The sequence below is a fragment of the Vulpes lagopus genome, chromosome 21 (genome assembly GCF_018345385.1).
Source record: "Vulpes lagopus strain Blue_001 chromosome 21, ASM1834538v1, whole genome shotgun sequence".
Lineage (NCBI taxonomy): Eukaryota > Metazoa > Chordata > Mammalia > Carnivora > Canidae > Vulpes > Vulpes lagopus.
Window position 1 is genome coordinate 22,793,847 of NC_054844.1, and position 27,491 is coordinate 22,821,337.

Below are 27,491 nucleotides of genomic sequence, written 5' to 3' on the forward strand. Positions count from 1 at the left end.
TTGAAATTATATGCAATAAAATAGCATTCAGCTATTTTCTTTTAATCCAACATTCTTTGTTGAACCTGCTTTTGCTTGTATCAACTCTTCTAATATTATTCCTGATAACGGTGCAATCCAAGGAACTCTGAGGGTATCAAAGTGAGGAATTTGGACATGGTGTATCTAAAATCCCTCCAAAATGAAAATGATATGATTTGGTGAATAATTGTTTTATTATTAAATAAATCTCCAAAATCGGGATGCCTGAGTGGCTCAGCGGTTGAGCATCTGCCTTTGGCTCAGAGTTTGATCCTGAAGTCCCACATTGGGCTCCCCGCAGGAAGCCTGCTTCCCCCTCTGCCTGTGTCTCTGCCTCTTTCTCTGTCTCTCATGAATAAATAAATAAATATTTTTTAAAATCTCCAAAATGAGTCTTTTAAAATGTGTTATTATGTAAGTTAGTCATGAAATTATATATATAATGTACCACATATATAATGTATGTATGCATACAAGTTAGTCATGAAATTATTCATGTATGTAAATATATATAATTTCATGTCTAATTTACATAAACATATATGTATATAACTGTGCATGTTTCTTACTATTAATCTACAGAAATGATCTATTTGCAAGCAACTGCACCAGTCCACAAGTGCTCAGCCCAGTCTTGAAGAGCCAAAACATAAACTCAGATGAAGAAACTCCCTGAAATAAATTTTATTGTTATGAAAATTGAGGTAACCTCTGCCCAGTATTAAGCAGGAAAAACGATTAAATCTACATTTAAAGTATTTAGGCCCTGGAAATACTGAATTATAATCTGAAAACCCAAAAAGACATATTATTTTTCCATTTGAACATCTTATCTTAGCTCAGAATTAATGGTTTTGAAAGACCACATTTTTCATAATTTGGAAAGAACAGGCACACCAATCTATAAAAATGGACACATTTTTGTACGTCTGTTATAATATATGAACACAAAAAGCCACAATACATTGTGATTATGCAAAGTATAACTTACAAGTTAATGTAACATATTTTAAACCTACTTTAAATCTTAACAGGTAAATAAGTATGGCCCTTCAGGAAACTGAACTTAAGAACTGTGTACTCATCTCCCTGTTGCTACTATTGCTTAAAACACTTTTGGAGCTTAATACTTTTCTAATCCTCCAATTAACAACTGACTGACCCATGAAAACAGATCTGTTAGTTGAGTGCCATAGTTTGTACTGCCCTCCACACCCATTCCCCTTTTGACTACCTGCCTATTTTATTTACCAAACTTGGCTCAAATCTATCTTTTGACAATTTTGAAATATAAGACACTCTTCAAAGTTAGAAAATTTGCCCACTGAGGTCATCAAAAGATTAATGCTGCAGGTTTGCTCTACGGCAGCTCCAATGGAGATGCTCCTGGAATATTCTGGGCAATTTCAGTATCACTGGAAGATGTATATTGCTTGGAAAGTGACTATGCTGAATTCAGATCCAACACTCCTTTGAATAAAATTTTTGTGTTTAAAAAACTGAATCAGTTTCTAGTCATCGGATATATAAATATATCTTAATAAGTAAAAATACAAACAAAACATTTTTAGGCATTCTATTTCATCCAGACATATACACTGAGGAGCAACAGCTTCTCTAAAAATGTGGGATAAAAAAATAGCCCAAATTAACATGAGGTTTTTGGGGCAGAGGAACTACTTAAACTGACAATAAAACATGAACAAAGTGATCAACTTTAAGTAAGCCTTCTGAGAGGAATTATCAAATGAAAGAAATATAAGTAGAAATAAGGGATCCCTGGGTGGCTCAGTAGTTTAGTACCTGCCTTTGGCCCAGGGCATGATCCTGGAGTCCCAGGATCAAGTCCCACATCAGGCTCCCTGCAAAGCAAAGCCTGCTTCTCCCTCTGCCTGTGTCTCCGCCTCTCTCTATCTCTCATGAATAAATAAAATCTTTAAAAGAAAAAAGAAAGTAGAAATAATATAGCTTGTTTAAGATAGAACTCACTGAGGGGACGTCTGGGTAGCTAAGTGGTTGAGCGTCTGCCTTCAGCTCAGGGTGTGATCCCAGAGTCCTGGGACTGAGTCCCACATCAGGCTCCCTACATGAAGCCTGCTTCTCCTCCCTTTGCCTATGTCTCTGCCTCTCTCTCTCTGTGTCTCTCGTGAATAAATAAAATCTCTAATAAAAAAAAAAAAAAAGATAGAAATCACTGAAGTCCTTTTCCTTCCTGTATCTATTTAAGGGGGTACATCCTTTTATCTACCTAATACTCAATTTATCTCTCTTCATCTGACAAATTCATATTACTCCAGACAACCAAAATATCTAAATTTGGGTGAGTAGCATATCCTCTGCTGTCCTATTCTGAGGTCTGGCTACTTGTAATTCAATCTATCATATTTGAAATTACATCTAGAACCAGAAGATTCTATTCTATTGACTCTTAACATGAACCCATGACTCAAACAACTATGTAAAAGTCAATGGAAAAATAGGGAATAATATATTGAGATAGGCAGAAAAGACATTAGTCAGATTTTGCATCAAGTCTATATATTCTTTATTTTTATTTTTCTTAAGATTTTATTTATGTAAGAGAGAGAGTGAGACAGAGAGATCACAAGTAAGGGGCGGGGGGCGGGGGAGGAGAAGAGGGAGAGGGAGAAGCAGTTCCAACATCGGGACCAAACCCAGGCCTCGGGATCATGGCCTGAGCCAAAGGCAGATGCTTAACCAACTGAGCCATCCAGGCACCCCAAGTTTATATACCCTTTAGATTCCCAAAGAATATGGACAGTATTGAAAGAGACATTTTATCTGGATGCAGAGTATCAAACTTGCTGAAAAGAGGGGACAAGAGAATTACGATGGGTACATTTCTTTTTTTTTTTTAAGATTTTATTTATTTATTAATGAGAGACACAGAGAAAGAGGCAGAGACATAGGCGGAGGGAGACCTAGGCTCCCTGTGTGAAGCCAGATGCAGAACTTGATCCCAGGACCCCGGGATCACGACCTGAGCCAAAGGCAGATGCTCAACCGCTGAGCCCCCCAGGTGCCCCACCATGGGTACATTTCAAATTTTTAGTGAGATTGTTTACCTGAAATAAATTCACCAATGATGTCCAGCAAAACAGATAAGTTTCATAAGACTACAAGTAAAACAGATTACTATTAAAAGTGTCTTTATCAATAAAAAAGACTAATAGTCCTCCAAAGTAAAACTACCATCTTCTTTATATTCTAATTCTCAATCTGTTCCTTAATGGTTTCATAACAAAATAAAAAGTGGTCATTTGTAAAAGCACTAGATTTGGAGGACACCAAATGAATTATACAGTTTTCAAAGTGAATATTCTGAGTTCACTAGTAGCTAACCAAAAACCAGATGACTTCAAACTATTGAAAAATCATCCGTAATGCTCAAAAAGGATTTAACAATTTCAGTGAATCCTTTTACTATACTCTGCACGTAAGATTTCCATTACAGCATAACTTTTCAATAAGTTACCAGCTAAAGTTTTAAATAAACTCTTTTTCCTTCACACCTGTGACACAGAGTTATATTTCTAGGTTTTTTTCTTTCTATTCCAAATTAACACTTTTAAAAAAAACTGATATAATGAATCTGATATTCTACTGAAATTAAGCAGTGGTCATTGCCATTTTGCAAGCAAGATGTCCAAGATAAAAAGATAAAGTGCCAACCCCTTAAATGTAGTAGAGTCACTGTTGACTTTGGAACTCAGAACCTCTAGATCCTGGATATGGAGATAATTCGATGTTAATTTCTCACATATATAACACAGTTTTTGCTGCTACATGGAGCACTGGCTCTTTATAACAAATACCCTACAGATCTTTAATTGGTAGTTAGGAAACATGCTTTTCCTAATCATCGAGTCTCTTTTAAATATTATATTTTTAAATACTCATTTAGGGAAACTAATGAGATAAGAAATGAGAGGATAAAGAAGGTATGTTGTTTTCAAAATTAAAAATTTCAGGACATCAGTCCAGCAGGCATAAAACAACATCAAACAAATAACTAGATAATCAAACAATAAAAGCAAACTAGAAATAATATGAAGGCTTTTTTAGAAACTATTATTGCACATATGCAATAATTACTTCCATCAAGACTTTTATTATACATTTGTTTTTATGGAATCATAATGCACAAGTGCATGCTATTGTTTAAACACATTCACCACATACCCCATAACAGAATATGATGACAATATGTATTAAGGATAATACAGAAAATGTGGCTAAATGCATTCTGTGTTATGGTTCCATAATACAGCATGCAAATGGTTCTGACTAAGCAGACACAGGAGACAGCCGTTAGTGCACACGCTGTGAATGTATATTATGAATAATGCATAAAACTTGGCTAAATCCTAATGAGTCCATTGACATCCTATGGGGTCCAAAGGAGGCTCAGATCCCAAAGCATGGCCCTGGCACATTTCTATCCACCAATCATTATAAAAAACAATACCATGAAAACAAAGGACATTAAACAACATGAATGCACTCTCATTCTGGGTAAAGCTTTTGAAATAAGCACAAAAATTAGAAGAAAGTTTGAAAGGAGAACTACAAGTCCATCTTACATCATCACCCCACTTACAGTTTTTCAAAATTATCTACTGCAATTTAAATAGGACAAAAGCTGCAGTTGAAGGTTTGATGTTATTTCTTTTCTCTGATTTTCTTCAGGGAGCTGCTATTACAAGGAAGATCTAAGCAATCCCTAAGAAAAGTGGCCAAACTCTTAGACCATGGTGGTAGAAAGTCTTCCTGCTTTGAATGAGAAATGCTTATGAAATGAATTATAGCCAATTAAATAAGGAAATAGATATAATGTGTCTGAAAGCAGTCTTTATGGTAGAAACTCCTTAAAATTCTAGTTTTTACACAGCTTTTTAAAGAATCAAAAAGAATGCCATGAGCATATCACTTGCAGCGCATAAAAAAAAAAAATCAGTATTTTTTCCCCAATAGCCATTAAATAGTCCTTGAGAGGAGAAACTATGTCTATTATCTCTCCCTAGATGGGTGTACCCCAAGATGAACACCTATACGAACATGTTCAATGTGTTCACTGAGCCAAAAATGCAGAGCTGAACAAGCTGTGTTTGAGATGCAGAAATTAAGTATGTGACAGAAGCCTGTGCACCCAAGCCTCTCCTTGGAGTAGGAGTGGGAATGCAAGGACAGCTGCTCCTTCGTGGTGCTCCCAGGGGGGTGTTCCCAGGGGCGGGTGGGAAATGGGCACTCTGGGAACACATCCCCAGAGAAGAGTGAAGAGGCGAGGGCTGGCCACTTGGGGAAGCGGCAGGCCAAGAAAAACCCTGCACTCTCAGAAAACACACAAGAGCCAAAGGCTGAAGTGGGAGCAGGAGATAAAGTTCTGGGGAAGGAGTTCTTCCCGGATTTGCCTGGCTCCCTGACATTCTCCCATCCGTTCACCTGGTACAAGAACCAGGCACAGTCCAGGCAAAGGCTGCAGCTGGAAGCTGCCACAGAACCTAAAGTGTGGAAATGTAAAAATATCTCCATCACTGAATTGTAAAACCGCAGGTCATTTACCATCCACATTTGGGTTCAAATCAGTTCCCAGGCGTAGTTCTAATGGCAATTTAGCCTATATGCTGTGAAAAGAAGGCTTGCTGCAAGACCCCTTCTGCAAAATAATATTGCTATTATTTTCCCATCCCTAACTGCCAGAAGAGCCAGAAATTCTAACTCTAATAAACGTTTATGAAAAAACAACCCTTCATACGCTTCTATTTAAAGTACAAATACTCCTGGGTATAGTTAAGTAAAAAAAATAATAATGATAAATTTGTATTGCTTTCTTTTGTGAAAAGAACTAGGACAATAAGGGAGCCTAGAATGTTTGGGCTAAAGATGGAACACACTGTCAGATTAACTTTGCTTGCTTTTCCAGTTGGACTGATGCTGGCATGACCAGGGATTCTGTGATGAGGAATTAAGACTCTCAACAGACTCTTAAAAGTTTAAAACTTTCCCAGTACCATGTTATTATGTTTGTATTTACACCTGGGTAAGCGCTGTCACTGTTGCTAGAGCATGAAGTATGAAAATCATACAGAAAAATAAAGTATCTGTTATAACCACTTCTGCTGTTTTCCCTGTTCTAAAATTTGCCTCATAGCAAGTGCAAGAGAACAAAGTTCTGTTCCCGATATAACAATTCCATAAAGCTATTCTGCTTTTGAAAACCATTCTCCACCAGGACTTGTCCTAGCTACTCTATAAGCAACTGACAATCGCTTCACTCCCCAGTATTTCTTCACCCCTCCCAGATGCCACCAAAAGAATCAGAGAAAGTCTGTCAGTAGCACTTTGTTTCTCAGCAGGACGCTGTACTGTTTGTGATATCCATTTTGATACAAACCTAAATTAGGCCTCTGGAAATAGGTAATGCATAAAAAGAAGCATTTTGTGTCACCAAATTATTATTATAGGTTACTGTTAACCCTTGGAAGATAGAGGTGAGCTCTGCAGCTCCCCACTGAGGTGACTATTTGTCATGAAATCACAGGCCCTACCTCAAAAGATGTTTCAGGTGAGCTTCAGATAAGGTAAACTATCTGGTTGACCTATAGGATTCTGATAGCTAGTTTAAGTGGGGAAGCTATGAGAAATGCCAGTTAAACAAAAGGATCAGCACAGCATGTAGAGCCAGCAGTCGGCTAGCACAAGTTTAACAGCTGACAGAGCCTAGAGATGGAGGGAAATGAAAACGAATCAGGATATTTTACTATCAGACAGATTTAAGAGCCTTTGAAAGTTCTCCCCACAATGACATGCAGAGGGGCAAAAGTTCAGAGCTACAACTATTTTTTTAAAGGTTACTTGTGATCGAACTATTAACTAGTCACGTGGAGCTAATAAATTAGAATATAATAAGTTGAATATTGAAAATGCTGAATATCTCTTCATATAGTTCAGATGGTAAATAAATTTTGTTTTTGAAATTCCTTGCATATAAATTTAAATTTCTGGTCCATAATTAAGATTCACAGAAATCTAAGAACTGACCCTAAAACTATCCCAGCATTATAATCCTAGCACCAGTTCTTGAAAACATTCGGCATTTGACCTTTTCTAATTTAACCTCTGTAATATCTGATTCTCTTATTCTTCTTTCTTCATCACATTAAAATAAGCAGCATTCACGATGTTAATAAGTATAAACACAACTGAATTCGAGGATCCAATCAAAGACTACTTTCTATTAACCTGTAACCTGAAGGAACCACACAGAACATGCATGACATCTTATCTTTTAGTACAACTCAGATCACTTTCTGATTAAAAATTGTACAAGAGTCATCATGTCACACAATAATAACAGCTTTTTCTTCTTCATGCATTTTTATTCTGTGTTTTGGTAAAAATTATCACATGTGCCTGGCTTATCTCATTAAAATAAACAGACACGACTGAGTTCATATCTCTTGAGACACAGTAAACACAATGCAAAATGTAATTCCTCAAATTGGAATAACATATTTACTGAATAAATAACTGAATAATTAAAGCTTCTTCAAAGTGAGTATCATAGGCTTATGGTGAAGAGCAACAAAATTATTCTGCAACTGGTATCATGGAAAAAAATAGCTAATAAGAACAACCAAAGTTTTATAAGGAGTTTAGTCGACTATGGATACCAGCCAAATTTTGTAGCTGCACCAGAGCTTTTAGCTGAGTTGCTAAATTTGAAGGCAGGGTAAATGTTCTTCTCCCCTTTCCTAGACACAACCCATAAAAAATAGGTTCTTTTTAATGTCTAAGAATGCTGTTTAAGTCTCATTCTAGTCAGCAACAAGATCTTCAGTCTCAGAAAAGCCTAGTCAATCGCAATAAGCTACAGTATATAACATTTTAACATCAAAAGTCCTGGAGTCCCTCACTTTAGAGTGAGGCCATCATTCGATCCCAATACAATCTCACTCAAGGAATTCCGACCAGCTAATTGCTTGGCATCCTCAGGATATCCAGATATCATCTGAATTCCAGCTACTGAAATTAAATCCCCTATGTTTCCATCTCCTAAAATAATTCCTCAATTCAAATATTCAACAGCATTACATCTGGTCATAGTTAAAGCACCTCACTGTTGACAAGGCACTTTCTTGAAAGTTTCTGCAGGCTGTGTCACACATCATACATACCTGTGAGGTCCATTCCCAGGGAAGTTGCTTTTGCTGTAGCTTCCTCCTTAAAAATATTCCTACACCCATGCTGATTTTGTATCTGTTCAGTTCAAATTTAGATTCATTGGTACTTTTCCATAGTTACATTTCTTGCTCAGTTGATATGTCCTTTTATTTATTCTGAAGTTTTCGATGTAAGACAAACAGGAATACCACCTTCTAAAATTACTACTATCCTACCATCCTCTGATGGAACATTAGTGGGAAGCAATATTCTCCAAAGCTATGAAGCATACACTGCCCTAAATTACATTGCAGTCGCTGCCCTGAGCTCACACATTTTTGAATAGAAAGGCTCCCAGGGATCTCTCTGTACTGACTGCATTTACTGCTTTAAAATATTTTTAACCCAGACGCTGAAGTGCCAGCCTTGCAGTTCCTCATGCTAATCCCAGCTTGGGTGGCTGTTCTTAAGGGAAAGCATTCAAAACATTGTAACAGTGCATCAACTTTGACCCTTTTCACTTAAACATGAGACTCTTAAAAAAAGTTTGAATTCCAGAGGGAATCACTGAACTTTGACCTGCTTAAAATTAGTTTTGTTTTAGTGCCTTCATGGTGACTCAACAGGCCAATTTTCCAGACACTTAAGATGTTTCTGCCCCCTGAAGATTCCAGTTCAAGTCCACAGCTATGTTTGCTGGTCAGATCAGAACACTTTGTCCCAGGGTTTCAAGCAACAAATTCCCAGATCTCCATCTCTTTGCCAGATGTTGGCATTAGTTGGTATTAAACTGGATCTAAACACACACATACACACACACACACACACACACACACACACACACACACACACACACACCACACACAATCAGAGGGCAGGCTCTATTTTTCTTTTCTTTTTTTTTTTCACATACAGCCTTTTAGGAGACAAAGTTTTCCACTCAAAATTCAGTCATGGAGAAATGTTTATCAGGATTATATAAACATTACTTACTAGCATAACTCCTACAAGAATAAAACTCCTAACTTTTGGTAAGCAGTACTATGCTACATTTATAATACAAGCTTTCTGAATCTACTTTTCTTAATAGAGAACAAAAAAGCTATGGGGATTTTATTTTCCAATGTATTACAGATTTTAAATTCTTCAGTGAACAATTATATGGCAAATTAATATTATCACAATATTAAAAACTCCTTCAATGGAATTTGAAATTCCTTTTTCAATTTCAAAATTCTTTTTGAAATTTCTTCAATGGAATTTCAAAAACAGTATTTGTTGTGAAAAAACTCATGGTAATTAATAGGTAAAATAAAGTCACCAAAGAACTAAAGGTGTAGTACAATTCATTCAGTTTTTGTATCTCAAAACGGCTCCCCATTTTAGCTAAACTAGTTTTTGCAAAAACGAAACAACACTCAATTATATTAATGCAATGTAAGATGCCTAAAGAAGGAAGTAAATATTAGTCTAGAGCAATTCCTGCATAAACTTTGTGCTTTAAAATTTTTAGACTAGTCAAGGAGAAAGGCATTCAGGAAAAGAAAACCCATTTAGTACTACAAAGCCAGAAAAAAAGAAATGTTATCACAGTTAGTTAACCAGGATAAAAGAAAATGTATAACACAAATTAGTCTACAAAACTTACATATCATGTTAAACAAGAAGACTTTATTGTCTCCAAGACATTAGTTAGTGATACTGGAAAGTAGCGCAAAAGTGAATATGAGACCTTCATATTCAAACATTGCTTTGCACTTAAATCTATCAATTTCCAAGAGTAACCGATGACATTCTTGAAATGCAGGCATTTGATCCCTACCGTTAATGCCCAAAGCTGAAAGTTAGAAGCTGTAGGGTACAGTGTCACAAAAACTGACCATAGAAAAAAATTTTCGAATTATTTTCTCTCCTATTAAACAGCACTAATTCCAAAACACAGAAAATAAAAACTACTCACTGAGTCTCTCTGGCAATTACTTTCATTTCCTACCCATGTAAGAACAAACACAAAAAAAGATATTCAGATAGGATAAGTGGTGAGCTTTTGGATATGTACATTACCACTTCATTTTTATTTTATTCATAAACCATTTGACACATAACATTGCATGAGTGGTACTGACTGGCCACAGATTCCTTAATTTAAGAAAATATTTGGAATTCAATTACTTTACATTTCAAGCACATGTAACTGCGTTCTTTAATGATGATTAAGAAAACAAGCATTAATTGTTTTAAAAACTGAGACAATTACTTATGTGAAGTCAACTAAAATGAAAATTTCAAATGATACCAAATCACACCGCCAAATAATATGAAAATAAGTATGAATTATGTAAGATGCTAGTGAAAACACATACTTACAGATAAGACAGTGAATGGTAGTATTTAAATAAAATTATACAGAGACATTACTATGTAGAGACCATTATCTGAAGAATCTACCAACATAGGATTAGTACTCCAGTTGCTTTAATCCTTTAATTGTCTTAATAATAAAATATGCTACTAATTGTGTAAAGTATTTTGGCCTTGCATTCCAAAAGACATATTTGCATTTTTCTTTGTAAACATTGTAAAAACTATTATACAGTGTCATTAAAAAGTAATGTGACTGGTTTTTATACAAAAGTACTATGTCATCTAATGTGACTTCCCTTCATAGTGGTCCCCTTAGAACACAACTCACCCTAAAGATCAGCCATCAGCCACAGACAGTATTTCTACCACCTTCTAAAGTGCTTTCTAAGTCTGTAACACACACACATGCATACACACTTCTAAATATCCTCAATGGTGACAAATTTCATAATTTGAAAGTCAATTTTAACCATTTTCATCATTTCAGAGAGACATTTATAGCCAACTCTGGTGAATAAAAAAAGGATGATGAATCTTGGTATAAAATACGAATAGAAAGTAATGAGATGGATGTTTTAGTCAGGCTTGCAAATGATTCAAAAGACAATTCTGAGAGGAAGTTTTCCAAAATGTTTTGAACAAGGGCATCATTGGAATCAGGGTTTTGCTTCTCTGGGTGACAATTTTGAAAAACAACATTAATATGAATGCATAAATTATAGCACAATTGTTGTTTTTAAAAATCAAACTCGGTACTTTTCACTCATACTCTGCAAATATGAAATAAGCAGATATGCATTTTCATTTAGATGATTATATATGTACGTTCTGAAGCGTTCTCTGGGAAAACTAACCCCAGAGGTAAAAGTAACTATATAATCCCGTTATATACAATATAAACTTAACTCTTGATCTTTCAAAAACGAACAAAAATCTTTATTTCCATAGTCATATATTTACATCCAACCCCAATCTGTGGGCTTCTATTAACTTTTTTCTCTCCTATATACAGTCAAAACCTAACAAGAGCTCACTGTGGGATTATGCACAAAAACTGCAAATTTAAACAAGGTGCGATCGTATACTTTTTCACACATTATTGTATCATGCTGCACCAGAACACTAATGTATGCACAGTTCCAAAATAGCTTGGGCTATTACTGCACAGGCTTGAAAACTACTGAAATCCCAATAAGAGCACTTTTCAAAAACTGTTCCTTCATTATTGCACACTAGTAAAGGTTGCTTGTGCTATTTGTATTTTACAATAGAAAAAAATACAGAAATGTCTATGATATTGCCTCATAATTCTGAGGTTTTACTTATTAGAGTCTTTGTAGTTATAACAGTTGTTTCATCAATATAAATATGACAATGGGACTCAATACTATTTAATCGACTCAATTATGGAACAAGTGTGCTTTTTTCCTTATGCTGCCCTACTTTCTTTTAAGTTGCATTTGAATTATTGATGAAGTTGCAATAAAGCATTTCTTTGTTACACATAGTTAGAAGTAGAGAATGCTTCATGGTTAATTTTTAGACCGATAGTGATAAAATAAACACACTTGTTGTCCTTTCAAAAAAAGTCAATAGCATGGTACAAGCTTAAAAGATTGACTTTTCCTTTTTTTTTCTGTTGTCTTGAAAATATGTTGTGCTGAAATCATGAATATAACTACAAATATAAAAGAAGAAAGTGGTAAGCAAAGTACACTATAGGAAATACAGGTCATCCAAGTCTTCCTAGGTATTAAAAAGATTTACACCTTTGATAAACTTAGGTTCTGTTTTTTGTCAAGTATTTCGAGGACTTATTTAATTGTGTAACAGAATGAGACCCCTCAAAACAGTAGAATTTTGAGGGGTCTCATTCTTGGGAACAGGAACAACATTTCTTATTTAGACTTCCTAACCACTACATAACTGATGCTCCATCCATTTCATCTTCCAAACAACAGCCAGAATGATCTTTTTTTAAATTTTTTAATAGATTTTATTTATTTATTTATTTATTTGAGAGAGAGAGAGAACAGGAGTGGAGGGGCAAGGCATAGGGAGAGGGAGAAGTAGGTCCTGGCTAAGCAGGGAGCCCCATGAGAGATGCAATCCCAGGACCCCAGGATCATAACCTGAGCTGAAGGCAGATGCTTAACCAACTGAGCCACCTAGGTACCCCCAGAATTATCTTGTTAAAATGCAAATCTGAATCCTTTAGTTTGCTCTTGCTTTTTTGATAAAAACCCCAGATCCTTAGCAATATCTACAAGACCCTACATGAGACAACTCCTGCCTCCTCCTCCAGGCTCATTCTTTGAAACTTTTGTCCTTCTTCTCTGTGCCCCAGCCACTCTGGTCTCCTTAATTCCTCAATATTGCAAGCTGTAGCCCACATCAGAGCTTTGTTTTTTGTTTGTTTTAAGATTTTATTTATTTATTATGAGACACACACACACACACACAGAGAGAGGCAGAGACACAGGCAGAGGGAGAAGCAGGCTCCATGCAGGGAGCCTGATGTGGGACTCGATCCCAGGACTCCAGGATCAGGCCCTGGGCTGAAGCCACCCTCAGCCAACCGCTGAGCCACCCGGGCTGCCCCACCCGGGCTGCCCCACATCAGAGCTTTGTAAATGCTGTCCCATATTCCTTATTCACCCATACCTTCTCCACCTAGTTCCTTCCCCTTACCTCTCTTCATATCCCAGGCAAAATGTCTCTTCCTCCTGGAAGCCTTCTATGACTTCCAAAATAAATCAAGCTACCCTATAATATCTCCTTATAATTTCCTATACTCTTTTGCCATAATGCACTTCATAGTAGTTATCATTAATACCATAGCACAACTTTCTTAGCCAACCTACATTCACCAAGTTACCAGAGTCAGCAATGTGCTCCATTCCTTCTCTGAAACAAACTATTGACAATAGCACCCTAATGGCAAAGGGCTACTCTGCACAGCCGCACCTCCTCACTCTAACCACTTTAACTGCCTGCTTAATCCAAGTCTGTTTATGTCATTTCAACTTCTTATTGTAATTGGGTAAATTCATTAGATATTACATAACAAATAAAATATGGGGGCAAAATGTTTTTAGTGGCACTAGATCAAATGTTTTGGAAAAAATAAAGGCAAATTATTTTTAATAACCACTTCATAAAACTAGAATAAAAATAAAACAAATCTACACAAACTCTGCATTTAAATTCCTTGCCAGATGCCTTTAAGTTTTCCTGCCATTTTTAGTAAATAAAAAAAAGCCATAAAATATATATCATGGGTGTAACTTACCCAAGAAGATGACAAGGATCATCACTCATGGACCTAAACATCAATTAACTGGCAAATTCATAAACAGTGAAATACTGATATAGCATATTGTTTAAAATACTCAAATATTTAAAATAGATATCATTTCTTTAGTATTCTATGCTTATATGATTTTTTAAGTTAATAGTCCAGCTACCAGTCATAGTTACAATGAAGAGGAGAACATCCCTCTATTCTATTTGTTGACACAATTATGATGATTAACCTCCATCTTTCTCACTTGACTGGAAGCTTCATAAGGGCAGGGATCAAATCTCTTTTGCTGATTGTAACCCCATTACTCAACATTTGTCACATGTGACAAAGAATAGATTTGCAGTAAAAACATTTTAAGTGAGTAAATAATGGTTAATATTAGCCAAGCTTAACAACATTGTTTATTTCAAATTATTATGATCAACATGCAAATAACTGTAAGGAGAATGAGAGCAAGTATGAATATAATCACCTGGAGATTTCAAGGCGCAATAAGTCAAGATAATACATGCCTAATAGATCATCTGTATGTACATTAAAAAAAATCTTGATTTTTAAAATTATTTTTAAAAATAGCATTCTCTACCACAGGGAAGCTTCTGCCTTTTAATTTACAAACTATCTTTAAGATAAGTTTTCCTTAGGAATCCAGCCATGATGACCATATCCTTATTAAGACTTCTGTATAGTAGTTCCAAATCTGGCTACCTTTTAATTTTATCTATAATGAAAAGTAACAATTATGCTACCTGAAATGTATTTGCCCCTTCCTTCGAGAAATTCAAAGCAGCCAATATCTTATAAGCACACTGGTAAGTATAAAAATGAGAACACAACTAAAATGAATTTTTATTAACAAAATAAAAGATATTCATAAGAAAGCTAAGCTATTTGACATTAAGACACAAAACGGGGATCCCTGGGTGGCGCAGCGGTTTGGCGCCTGCCTTTGGCCCAGGGCGCGATCCTGGAGACCCGGGATCGAATCCCACATGGGGCTCCCGGTGCATGGAGCCTGCTTCTCCCTCTGCCTGTGTCTCTGCCTCTCTCTCTCTCTCTCTGTGACTATCATAAATAAATAAAGATTTAAAAAAATGTTTAAAAAAAAAAAAAAAGACACAAAACGAATCTGGGATAATTCCTTTAAACTGGGCTGAGTTTTGTCAGAAAAAATTATTATAAACATTAAAATTCCAAAAGGACATGAAGGAACTTACTACACTTATGAGAGATTTTATATTTTCAGGTTCTCTGTTGCTGAGATGATATAAATAATGGTATCTTTTAATGATTGCACATAACTGATTTATTAGTTTATGAATCAGAGAAAAAAACAAGTAAAAGCATTCTGAAATATAAAGCAGCATATGGGTCATAATTATAGCCAGATATACACAGAGGTAATGGGGTCAGTGTGGTCCCAACCTTTTAGTTAATTTTGAGGAATTGTTAAACAGGAGGAAATGCTAAGTCATTATGACCATAGCTAGCACACACAGAAACACACACACACACACACTCCATGATTTTTTTTTCCCTCCATGATTTTTAAAATATTTTAAAGCATCACAACTGTATTCTAAAACCTAATCTATTTTTTAATACTTGGGAGTTCATATGATCTCATTTAAATAGTTACATGGCTCAAACTCAAAAAATTGTCAAAATCTGTCTGCAGTGTAATCTCTCCCAATTTAGTACTCTAGAAATATAGGACAGAAGTCTTCAAGGTGGATACAAAAAATAATAATAATATACTGGCGTGCTAGAAAAAAATTACATCTATTTACATTAGTTGTCCTATAGATATCTTTTTCCCTCTTTACCTCATCCCTTTTTAATTTCTATTTTTGGGTGTTTACTACTAGTAAAATAATAATCCTTTTATTGATGCTGTATTTACATGACCTGAAAACTTTAGGAGACCAGTGAATTAGGTGCCCATCTGGGAAACTGTAAAACCTAAGCCTAAGCCTACACTCTTGTCCACAAACTGGGCAAGAATTCCTCCTCTAACCAATGAATGGGGACACCATTACCACCATCACATGGCTACGTCCAGTCAGTTGTCCTACTTCCAATTAAAATCTTTCCTTGGCCTCCTTCCATAAAGAAATTTTATCCAAAATTAGAAGTTCAAGATGATCTACATGACTTTAAATATTTTTCCCTATCACCCATTTTGCCCATACCCTCTTCACCCACCCCTCTGACAATCATCAGTTTGTTCTGTTTTTATGAGTCTGCTTTTGCTTTTCACTTGTTGGTTTGTTTGTGTTTGTTTTGTTTCTTAGATCTCACATATAAATAAAATCATATGGTATTTGCCGTTCTTTGTGTGACTTATTTCACTTAGAATAATACCCTGTAGGTCCATCCACATGGTCATAAAAGGCAAGATCTCATTCTTTGTTATGACTGAGTAATATTCCATTGTGTATATATACCACATCTTCTTTATCCATTCATCTATTGTTTGACACTTAAGTTGCTTTCATATCTTTGTTATTGTAAATAATGCTGAAATAAACATAGTGGTACATATTTCCTTCCAAACTAGTGTTTTAATTTACTTTGGGTAAATGCCCAATAGTGGAATTACTATATCATATGCTAATTACATTTCTAATTTTTTGAGGAAATGCCATACTGTTTTCTGCATGTTTTTATGTTTTCAACTAACTATTAATAGATTGTCACTGAGGCCCTCATTTCACAACAGGAAGAAGTTCATGCTAATGTCATTCTCTCTCTTTTCTTTCATAATTTTGTCACACATTATAGTCTCATATGCTTCAGGAAATGGATTACGGATTACACTGTCTAATTTTTAGCTAAGTTAACTCTCATAAAGTGGACAAGTATTTTAAAAAGACTTCCTACAAGGGGCGCCTGGGTGGCTCCATGGTTAAGCATCCGACTCTTGATTTTGGCTCAGACCATAATCCGAACATCATGAAATCAAGCCTTACATTGGACTCCACTCAGTGGGGAATCTGCTTGAAGATTCTCTCCCTCTGCCTCTCCCCCCACTCCCAACCCCTCCCCTCAAATAAAGAAATAAATAAATGTTTTTAAAAAACGATTTCCTACAAAATAAAAAAAAATCTAGAATTTTTCAGTAATACTACTAATGTAAATATAAATGAAGGGGATCCCTGGGTGCCTCAGCAGTTTAGCACCTGCCTTCGGCCCAGGACGTGATACTGGAGTCCCGGGATTGAGTCCCACATCGGGCTCCCTACATGGAGCCTGCTTCTCCCTCTGCCTGTGCCTCACCTCTCTCTCTCATGAATAAATAAATAAAATCTTTAAAAAATAATAACTAAAAAAACCATAAATGAACATGGGAAAATTGCAAAACTGTAGCTCATAGACCACTGCTAATTTTTAGCCATATTTCAAAAACAATCTGTAAGAATTCAAAAAAATAGAGAAATTCTCTAGAAGGCTGGGTTTAGAGATGCTGTGGTATGCTACCTGGTAGTCCTCATTTTCCAGATGCCAGGAGTGTTGCCTGCTGAAGATTCACATCAAAGGCCCTTCCTGCGAACTGCTCTCATCCAAAGTTCCACTCCCTCCCCAGAGGTGGCCCCTATCCAATACCAGTGCGATGTTACAGAGGCCTGGCCCCTTTGCCTCAGTTCAGGACATCTCTAAGAAACCCTCTTGTTCCAGAGTGCCCCACAGATTAGCTGAAGCCGCAGGTGTGGTACAGTCAACCTCTCCTGAGGCCCATCTTGCTATTCTCAGCCCCTCAAAAGCTCTCCCAGTAAACCCACTTCATACGAATCTACAGGTCAGAGTTGGTGTCCAGGAACTCTGATGTACTACCACTATTGCTTCTAATGTTATTGAAACAGAACCTTGCTCTAAATGTTTACTATGACCTGATTATTAGCTAAAGTACATGTACATAAATTATGAATGTGTGTGTACATGCACACACAAAATTGTGTACTCTAAAAATTTTACTGATGGGGTACCCGTAAAGTATTAATATGTCACCAAGTATGCAAAGACAGCATTTTAACTGCTCTCTTAGGAGCCAGATTTCCATTTTTTGACTGACACATCATTAGTTCATTTACAAGCAATGCAGACCATGTTACTCAACACTATAAGGTTCTCCATGGCTTACTAAACAGAATCTGGTACATATGAATCTATGATAAAAGAGACCACCCTAGGGATGCCTGGGTCGCTCAGTGGTTGAGTGTCTGCCTTTGGCTCAGGTGGTGATCCTGGGGTCCTAGGATCGAGTCCCGCATCGGGCTCCCTATGGTGAGCTCCTCTGCCTGTTTCTCCCTCTGCCTGTGTCTCTGCCTCTCTCTCTCTCTCTCTCATGAATAAACAAATAAATCTTAAGAAAAAAAAAAAAAAAAGACCGCCCTAATCTGACCACTGTCGACAATCACAGCCTCGTCTCAGCCGGTCTCTACCATGCTCTACTGACACCAAACAATCTGTAATTTCACAAACACACCATGTCATTTCTCACCTCCTTGCCTTTTTCCTTATGTTGTGCTGCCTGCTTGTGATACACTCCTCCCTTCTCAGAGCACCACTCCTTGCCCTACTTAGCTTAACTCAGAGCCTTAAAAAGTCCAGGTTTCTGGGAGCAATGTGCCCAGGTGCTGATAATAAAGGGGTTACAATATCTGCAGAAATTTTAAGAAGCATAATATAACTAACCAAAAGTCAATGGGATTTTTTTTATCATCTGGCTTTCCTACAATTCTAAATTATGTAAATAGTAAAATGGTCCTTCCCACCAAGGCTGACTGCCCCTAAGACCCAACCTGGATGTTCCACTCACCTGTTTTAAGCCTTGACTCAGGAATGCCAGTAAACACTGGACAATCCCAGTAAAACTTTAGGTTTGAATATAGATCATTATGAACTCAAAAAAAAAAAAAAAACAAGAAGTTGTATAAAAAGTAAAAGTAATAAATACATGATATTCTCAGAGATAAACAATATTTATTTTTTTAAATTTTTTAATTTATTTATTTGTGAGAGACAGAGAGAGAGAGAGGCACAGACACAGGCAGAGGGAGAAGCAGGCTCTATTCCATGCAGGGAGCCTGATGTGGGACTCTATCCCAGGTCTCCAGGACTACACCCTGGGTTGAAGGCAGCTCTAGGTAAACAATATTTACATAATCAATGTAACTGTTTCCTGAACTGATTTAACACTCCCTACACTTAAAAGGAAAGGGTAAAATTATATTGGAAGAAAGGGAAAAGGAATATGTGTAGTTTTAGAAAGGCAAAGTCAAAGCACCTGGGTGGGTCTGTGGTTGAGCATCTGCTTTGGCTCAGGTTGTGATCCTATGGTCCTGGGATTGAGTCCCACATCAGGCTCCCCACAGGGAGCCTGCTTCTCCTTCTGCTAAGATCTCTGCCTCTCTCTGTGTCTCTCATGAATAAATAAATAAAATCTTTTTAAAAAAGGAAGAAAGGCAAGGTAGAGGCAGAGTAGAATAACAAAGCCAAATAGTAGGAAATAAATATGTTTTTAAATTAAAAAAATAAGGAGTAAACACTTTATTTAGAAATACAGACTTGGTGGGGTGCTTGGGTGGTTGAGTTGATTAAACATCTGACTCTTGATCTCGGCTCAGGTCATGATCTCAGGGTTGTGAGATGGAGCCCCACACTGGGTGTCAGGCTCCGCATTAGATATAGAGCCTGAGAATCTTAAGATTCTCTCTTTCTCCCTCTGCCTCTTCAACATCCCTCTTCCTCTCACCACCAAAAAATACAGAGTTAAAAGTAGTAGCAATGGGATAGGAGAGCTCCTACTAAGATAGGAGAGCTGTTTTATTAAAGAAATTTGAGTTTATACAATGTACATACATTATCTTAATATGTATCTGATTAATAAAATGCCCAATTCATACATTAATTCACTTGGAATATCTTCTACAACCTCTCTTCTGTGCTTTCAAAATACTCTATCACTACACCTATCATGCTGATATATAATTACTGGTTTATGTTACTAGCTCCCCTATCAAATCAAGATTCTTGCAGACAAGAACCAAGATTTATTTATATTTATAGCCTTCCACAAAAATGAAACAATTTTAAATTCAAATCTGAATTCAATAAATATTTACTGAGCTCCAAGTAGACAAAAGTAGTAATAAGATACAGGTTTCTGATTTCAAGGGATAACATTTATAACTATAAAATGTCATCATATGGTAGAGCTCATTATGTGCCAAGGATTGTTTTAAGTACTTTGTATCCATTTCCTCACAACTGCTTATTGATATAATTATCCCCATTCTGCAGATGAGGAATCAAAGACAGAGAGGTTAAGTAAATTGCCCAGCTCAAACAAGGTAAAGGATGATCCAGAATAGGGGGATAATAATGAACTACAGCATCTACATTCCAAAGCACAAACTCACAATTATATCTCAAAGGATGAGACATGTTCACAACATGCTTACAATATGGTACAATATATAATTAAGTCATAAAAGTAGTTATAGATGTAAATAACATAAGATCAGAAGGAGAGATCTCTGGTCAGTATATTCTATGAGGATGCTATGAAAAAGTAAAATTTAATTGGGAAATTAAGAGATGGATAGGATTTCAGGAAATCTCTACAAAGGGATGATATATACAAAAGGAATACAAAGAAATGTAAAGGCATCTACATAGATACATACAAAAGGCACTATCTGTTTTGTGTCAAATCTCTCTGCCTGAATAGTCAAGGTCTACCTACAGCAGGTCCAGATCCAGACAGCAGACATTTCAGGAGACATATGGTCTAATACACCTCTTTCCTGAATCTATGAAACATGGAAACAATGGGTAATTACCAGAGCAAATATCCCAATATGTTGCTGGAATGGGGTTGGAAAGTAAAGTTCATAAAAGCACATGAGACTGGGTAACTTTCTATTTTTCTGAAGTCCTTCTTCTTGTCTCCATCTCTAACACTAATGCTAGGGTCCAAATTCCAAGCCACCATTTTTTCTTTTGTAAATGATATCGATAGCCCCTCTCAAGTCTGGTCTACATGTTGTAGTCACAAATTTCATTAGTTTCTTGCCTAAAATTATTTGGTGGGTTTTTTTTATCATGCTTTTTATAAAGACTCAACTCTTTACCATGGTGTACCAGGTTTAATAATCTGATCCCAATCTACTTCTAGAGCCCCATTTCCCAGTCACTCAGCAGCAGCTATTCCGAGCTTCTAATTCCAAGAACATATCCTTCCCCCTCTTTGGAATCTTTGCACATGCTACTCCCCATGTCTCAAAAGTTTTTTTCTCTTGTCCTCTTTACCTCATTAACCATTCTTCATATGTGACTTTCTCACGGCAGCCTCCTCCAACTGGACCCCCTAAATATATCAGATGGTTCTCCTATAGACTGCATATACTTCTGTGAAATAGATTTTCACAATTTGTCATCATAAATACAAGTAACTGATTAAAGTTTATCTTCCCTAATAAACTTTAAATCCTTGTGTACAGGTGTGTGCCTACTATATACATCACTGACATTTAACATGGCATCTGGTTCATAGTAGGCATTCAATAAAGGTTTGTTGACTGTTGAATGAATGAAGGGACAAAACAAAAAGAGAAAGCAGAAATAGAGACAGGTGGTACGAGAACCAAGAAAAGTCAATAGATGAGCAAATTTGACGCAGACAGAAAAAGCAACTCTGGAAGAAGTCTCTGAATCAGACAGGGTTCAGGTGTGAGCAGTGGCTTTTTATGCACTAGGATGGCCGCTGGTGTGAGCACTCTGAGAAGAGTTGATAAGGCTGACCCATAGCAGATAGTTTGGGAGTCATCCGGGAAATTGTGTTCAGCTTGAATCCAGATCAGAAGCAAATCATCAAATATGAGCCTGAAAAGAAAAAAAGACTTGGAGATAGATTGTAAGACCCTCAAAAAGCAGACTTAAGAGTCTGGGTCCCATCCATGTGTAGTACTCGGGCACTTTGAATTTTTGAGAATGGGGCCACATGATTTAGATAGTATGCCAGGAAGATTAGCCTGACAGTGATAAACACAGCAGGTTGCAAGGAGAGATGCTAGTTTGTGGAACTTCACAATAGGTCAGAAACACTCTGAAAAAAGCCTGTCCTCAAGTAATGACAGTGCATATAGAAAGAAAGGGGAAAATAAAAGTGTCATTTTGAGGGATGACTCAACAGGACTTAAAATATACTTTCTGTATTACCATAGATAAGAGCCCAGGCTTTAGAATTGACCACTCAGGGTTCAAGTCTCAGCTCCACCACTACACAGTTATGCTACTTTTGGGCAAATTCAATGTTATCTGTATAATGGGGCAATGTCCGCATCTAAATTAGAGAAGTACTAAGAAGAATCAATAAAAATAAAAATAAACTGCTTAGCACAGTGCCTGGCAATAGTAAACTATCAATCAAGACCAACTGTTATCCTAAGGTAGACAGAAGAAAGGGCACAGGAGTGACACACCAGGGAACTTATTTTTGGTGAGCATGTCTTCATGTCCCAAGAAGATAGCCACCTATACAGTAAAGAGTTAATTCCTGTCCTGCCTTCTTCTGCTGTTTTTTTTTTTTTTTTTTTTTTTTTTTTTATGATAGTCACACAGAGAGAGAGAGAGAGGCAGAGACACAGGCAGAGGGAGAAGCAGGCTCCATGCACCGGGAGCCTGATGTGGGATTCAATCCCGGGTCTCCAGGATCGCGCCCTGGGCCAAAGGCAGGCGCCAAACCGCTGCGCCACCCAGGGATCCCTCTTCTGCTGTTCTTCATAACACATCTACCTCTCTGCCTTCTGATCTGGATTCATGCCAAACATAATCTATGCTGACTTTTAGTAGGGACTGTATTCTTCAAGCTGCTTGAGCCATTTCTAAACTTATGCTTTTGACATTTCTTTCCAACTTGCCCTCTTACTGTAATGCTGCCCTCTAGAAGCAATCCTACATACTAAACTTGAAGGCAAACCTTCTGTGGCTAAATACACCACTTCTCTCTTCCCAAGAAAGGTCAGAAAGATTATGTTGAAAGCAAGTGCAATGTTAAACTCGGTTTTTAAGAGTTAACAGAGAGCAGTTTTTTTTTTTTTCTCCAAGGATAGGTAATAGCATCAGATTCTGAAATTAAGCACAGCAGGAAGAAAAAGGCTGCATAGATTTCACAGAGTATCACAGGCCTCTGCAATAAAGCACTTAAAAATGCCTTGTATTGCTAATTCTTTACACAATCTCCTTTTATTTTCAAAGCAGTATGCGGGGCTTGAGCCATGAGACACGCATTGATGTTAACATTACACTGCTTGAATTAGAGCCATTTTTCCACTGAAACTACTGTTAGGTTTAGAATTACTTTTTACCATCTTTCCCGCAATACATTTTCTGGCCTGACTTCCCTGATCAAATGAGTGGTTGCCTCTTCTAACAATGCAGAACTCACCTTTGCAGCCATTACCGTAGCAAACATCTTTCCCTCAAAATCCCAACCACCAGGCCTGGAGCTATAATGGGAAATTGGCCTACTCAGAGGTCTCTGGATCACATGTGACTCTGAGAATTCTAAGCGAATGGGGACAACTCTCTTCTTCGTCTGCTTTCAATCATCCACCTCCCCCTCCTCGGCCCAAGTCAGTACTCTTCATTCACTGATTGAACTATTCAACAAATACTTATTAAACAGCTAATTTTTGAAACAGTAAAATGAAAGTGGCATTGAAGGAAAAGCAGTGCTTGGTGACAGGCAAACAATCAGATGGAAACCTTATTAAACTCTAAAGAGATCGAGAACATGCAGTTCTTATGAAGATTGGCTATTTTCATGATCACTAATCTATTGGTTAGCAATTGTAAAGGTTTTTCCCCTTTTTACAAGACATTTTTGGGTCATTTAAAAGCTTTCTTTTTCAGTCCATGTGGAAACCCTGTCATTTGTTCAATAAATATTTATTGAGTACTATGATCATATGGAGAACAAAACAGACTCAGTCCCTGTCCTCGTGTAGTAATCACTGCTCCCAAGATAATACAAACAAACAGTAGCCTGATGATTTAATCCTATACAAACCTCAGGTTTGTTTTTGCATTGTTTATTTGTTTGTATGAAGGCACTTTCCTGTAAGGACTGTATTTGTCTAATTAAAACCTTGTCCTTGTCTTATCTCACTAGGATTTCTTTTCAGCATACTCTTTCTTGACTTCTTTACCTGCAATAATCACAAACTATTCTATTGTACACATATTATTCTCTTCCTCTGTTTTTGTTAATTCATTAAAGCAAAGGTCTTTAAGCACCTACAATGTTCCAGACATTGTCTTAAATATTTGGGATACAGGGATCCCTGGGTGGTGCAGCGGTTTAGCGCCTGCCTTTGGCCCAGGGCACGATCCTGGAGACCCGGGATCGAATCCCACATCGGGCTCCCGGTGCATGGAGCCTGCTTCTCCCTCTGCCTATGTCTCTGCCTCTCTCTCTCTCTCTCTCTCTCTCTCTCTCTCTCTCTGTGTGTGTGACTATCATAAATAAATAAAAATTAAAAAAAAATATTTGGGATACAGAGCTGGGTAAATAAATCAACCTCCTGTCTTCAGTTTACTTTGCCATTTTAGATTTGTCCTCTTAGAAACTTCTTTCCAAGCCTAGAATACACATAACTGCCATCCCTTCCTTAAACCCAATCCGTTTTGTGACAGGTCCCCTCACTCTTGACTTTGAGCATGCTAATGTTCTACATATAGACTCAAATTTACTACAGGTATCTTATATTTTATTTCAAAACTCCTAAAACCACATCATCAAAAAAAGTCTAAAAATCTAGCAATAGTGAAAGGGAATAGAAGGGAAGGGAGAAGAAATGGGTAGGAAATATCAGAAAGGGAGACAGAACATAAAGACTCCTAACTCTGGGAAATGAACTAGGGGTGGTGGAAGGGCAGGAGGGCAGGGGGTGGGGGTGAATGGGTGACGGGCACTGAGTGGGGCACTTGACGGGATGAGCACTGGGTGTTATTCTGTATGTTGGCAAATTGAACACCAATAAAAAATAAATTTATTATTAAAAAAATAAAATAAAAATCTAGCAATTAGCTGGCACTGCCATTATTCTTTGAGCATCTTGCTTTAATTTCAGATACTATAGATATAGCTTAGTACCAAATTAAGTCAATACATTTTTATCACTAGTTGTCAAACTTTAATGTGTAAAAGAATTGCCAGTCATACTTGTTAAGAATGTAGGGTTATGGGGCTACCACCACAGAGATTCAGAGTCCCTGTCTGAGTAGGAGCCAGAAAGGTATATATTTAAAAATATCCCAGCTGGTTTTCAACTAGGTGATGGAGTAATCACCTGTGAGAAATGCTGTTCTATCATTTCCTTTGATGTCAGTTTTCAAGTATTCAGAATCTCTGCTTCAAGTCTTAAAATATTTCCTAGTAAAGTGCAAACAACATGCATCTGTGTTCAATAAATATTTTTTTGTTAATAAATGAATCAGTGGGTACTTGATAATAATAACCAACATTTAGGATTTACTTTACATCTCAGGCATCACTTTGTGTGACTTCTCACATGTTCCTCTTAATTATCCCCTGTGGTAGATGGGAAGTTACAGTCATTGCCCCCACACCAGCATGTTGGCCACAGTATGATGGAACGAATACATGCAAGCAGAGTCAAACAGACTGAAATGCAGGCAATAATTCTCCTGCTTCCTCAGTGGGAAAAAAAAGAAAAGGCCAGCACCTGACCCACTGGAGTTTGTTCACCCATCCATGAAAAGGGGATAATACCCACCTAATAGGAGGCTGTGAGGATTAGAGGAGATTATCCACATAAAGTGCCTAGCACCATGCCTGGAACACGTCAGTGCTCAACGGCTGTTAGTTTTCCCACTTCCCCGCCATGCATGGCTGTCTTGAATCAAAATGAAGCTCAGTATGCAAGATATATGTCGGCTCAACAACCATTTGTTCTGCTGCTCCGTCCAGGCCTTATAATTATGCCAATGTATACATCATAGTGCCCTCATGGAGTTGACCTTCTAATAAGAAGTGTTTGGTCACCCTATGAGTTACCCCTCTCAAACCAGGCAGCAATACATTCAGACACACCTTTCACTTCTCACTTTATCCAGGGAGATTCACACAATGCAGAACGGTCAGTGGTGTCATGATAACAAAGACTTTTTGGCAACCGAAAGGTTAAGAAAACCCCAGTAAGCAGTGGTAGGGAAAAAGAAGAGAAGCAGGGAGGGAAGAGCATCTGGGGGGTCTGAGTTAATTCCTAGAAATAAATAGTGGGAGCATTAAGGTTCTCTACATATTGACAGATTTGTCTGTTTAGTATACATTCAAATTATCACTTTATTTCCTGATTTAATGTAGAAAAGACACTACTGTCCTGCTAGTAGTCAAGGTAGGGCGGGGGGATCCCTGGGTGGTGCAGTGGTTTAGTGCCTGCCTTTGGCCCAGGGCGCGATCCTGGAGACCTGGGATCGAATCCCACATCGGGCTCCCGGTGCATGGAGCCTGCTTCTCCCTCTGCCTGCGTCTCTGCCTCTCTCTCTCTCTCTCTCTCTCTCTCTATGACTATCATAAATAAATTAAAAAAAAAAAGGTAGGGTGGAGTGAGGCTTCGAGAAGAAAGAAAAGTCAAAACAGAATTATAAGAAATAGTATGCACTTGTTCAAGCAGTTTCCAGTGCAAGAGTAAATTAATGAGACTGAATGTGCCAGATACATGGGAAAGACTGCCAATACTGCATAGTAACACCAAGCATCACAAGAACTCACATGCAAACCTCAGTCACACATCAAACAACTTCAGCTTTTAGTAGCCATGAATTACACCAGGAAATCTTAGCAGACATCAGATTTGGGGGCAGGCCCAAACCCTGAATGGGAATGGACCAGCACCTAGGGAGGAGGATATAAAGCCTGGCACAGCAGAGAATTAAATCAGAAATTTAGTGAGAAACAGTTTAGAAAACACGTCATCAAAAGTACTAACATCTCTTTGCCTCTCACAAATGCTGAAGTTCATCAGCCTTCTGAACATTAAAGTAACCAGGGCTCACTATTTGGGGAAAACTATGCCAAAAGCCTCACAGTAAGCAGTCCTTATCCTGGGCACAGATTCCCTAGAGGGGTCACTTGTTTGAGGAATGTGTCAAAAATTAGCTCTCTTTTCCTGCCTCCCATCCTCCTTGGACTCTGAAGTTGTCCCGATGCCAGTTTCCCACACTCTAACTCACAGAACTACCTAGAACTCAGGGGTAAAGTGCCAGCGGCCCTGTGAATCCCACTTGAAATTAATAAGTTAAGTCAGTGCATTATATCCAAAAAATGCTCGCTGATACACACAGAAGGACTGCTCTCCACTGCATTACTGAGAATCAGTCTGAGTCTAAAGGACATGGTCTTCATCCTCCACCACCACGGCCCCCCCACGCTGGCACAAAAAAATAGCAACAACTCAATTCTCAGTCCAATAACGTCTTTTCTCAGATGTTGTTCTCCCAGTGGGTAGAAGAATGAACTGCCGCAATGCCACCCGCTCCTCTACAGTTTCTTTTAATTTAAAGTTACAACAGGAGGGAAGAAAAG

At 37.4% G+C, this 27,491-nt stretch overlaps 1 protein-coding gene across 12 annotated transcripts in view; it reads right to left on the reverse strand.

Annotated features, from left to right (window-relative positions):
* SOX5 (SRY-box transcription factor 5) overlaps positions 1-27,491 on the reverse strand; it is a 1,001,956-nt gene that overhangs the window by 964,245 nt on the left and 10,220 nt on the right. For 3 of the 12 annotated variants that reach the window (XM_041735834.1, XM_041735828.1, XM_041735831.1), the window contains exon 1: positions 8,220-9,011. The exons of the other annotated variants lie outside the window; for them this stretch is intronic. The gene's annotated coding sequence lies outside the window, so the exon portion shown is untranslated. Of the gene's footprint in view, positions 1-8,219; positions 9,012-27,491 lie in introns of those variants that run through there. 12 annotated transcript variants of the gene reach the window in all.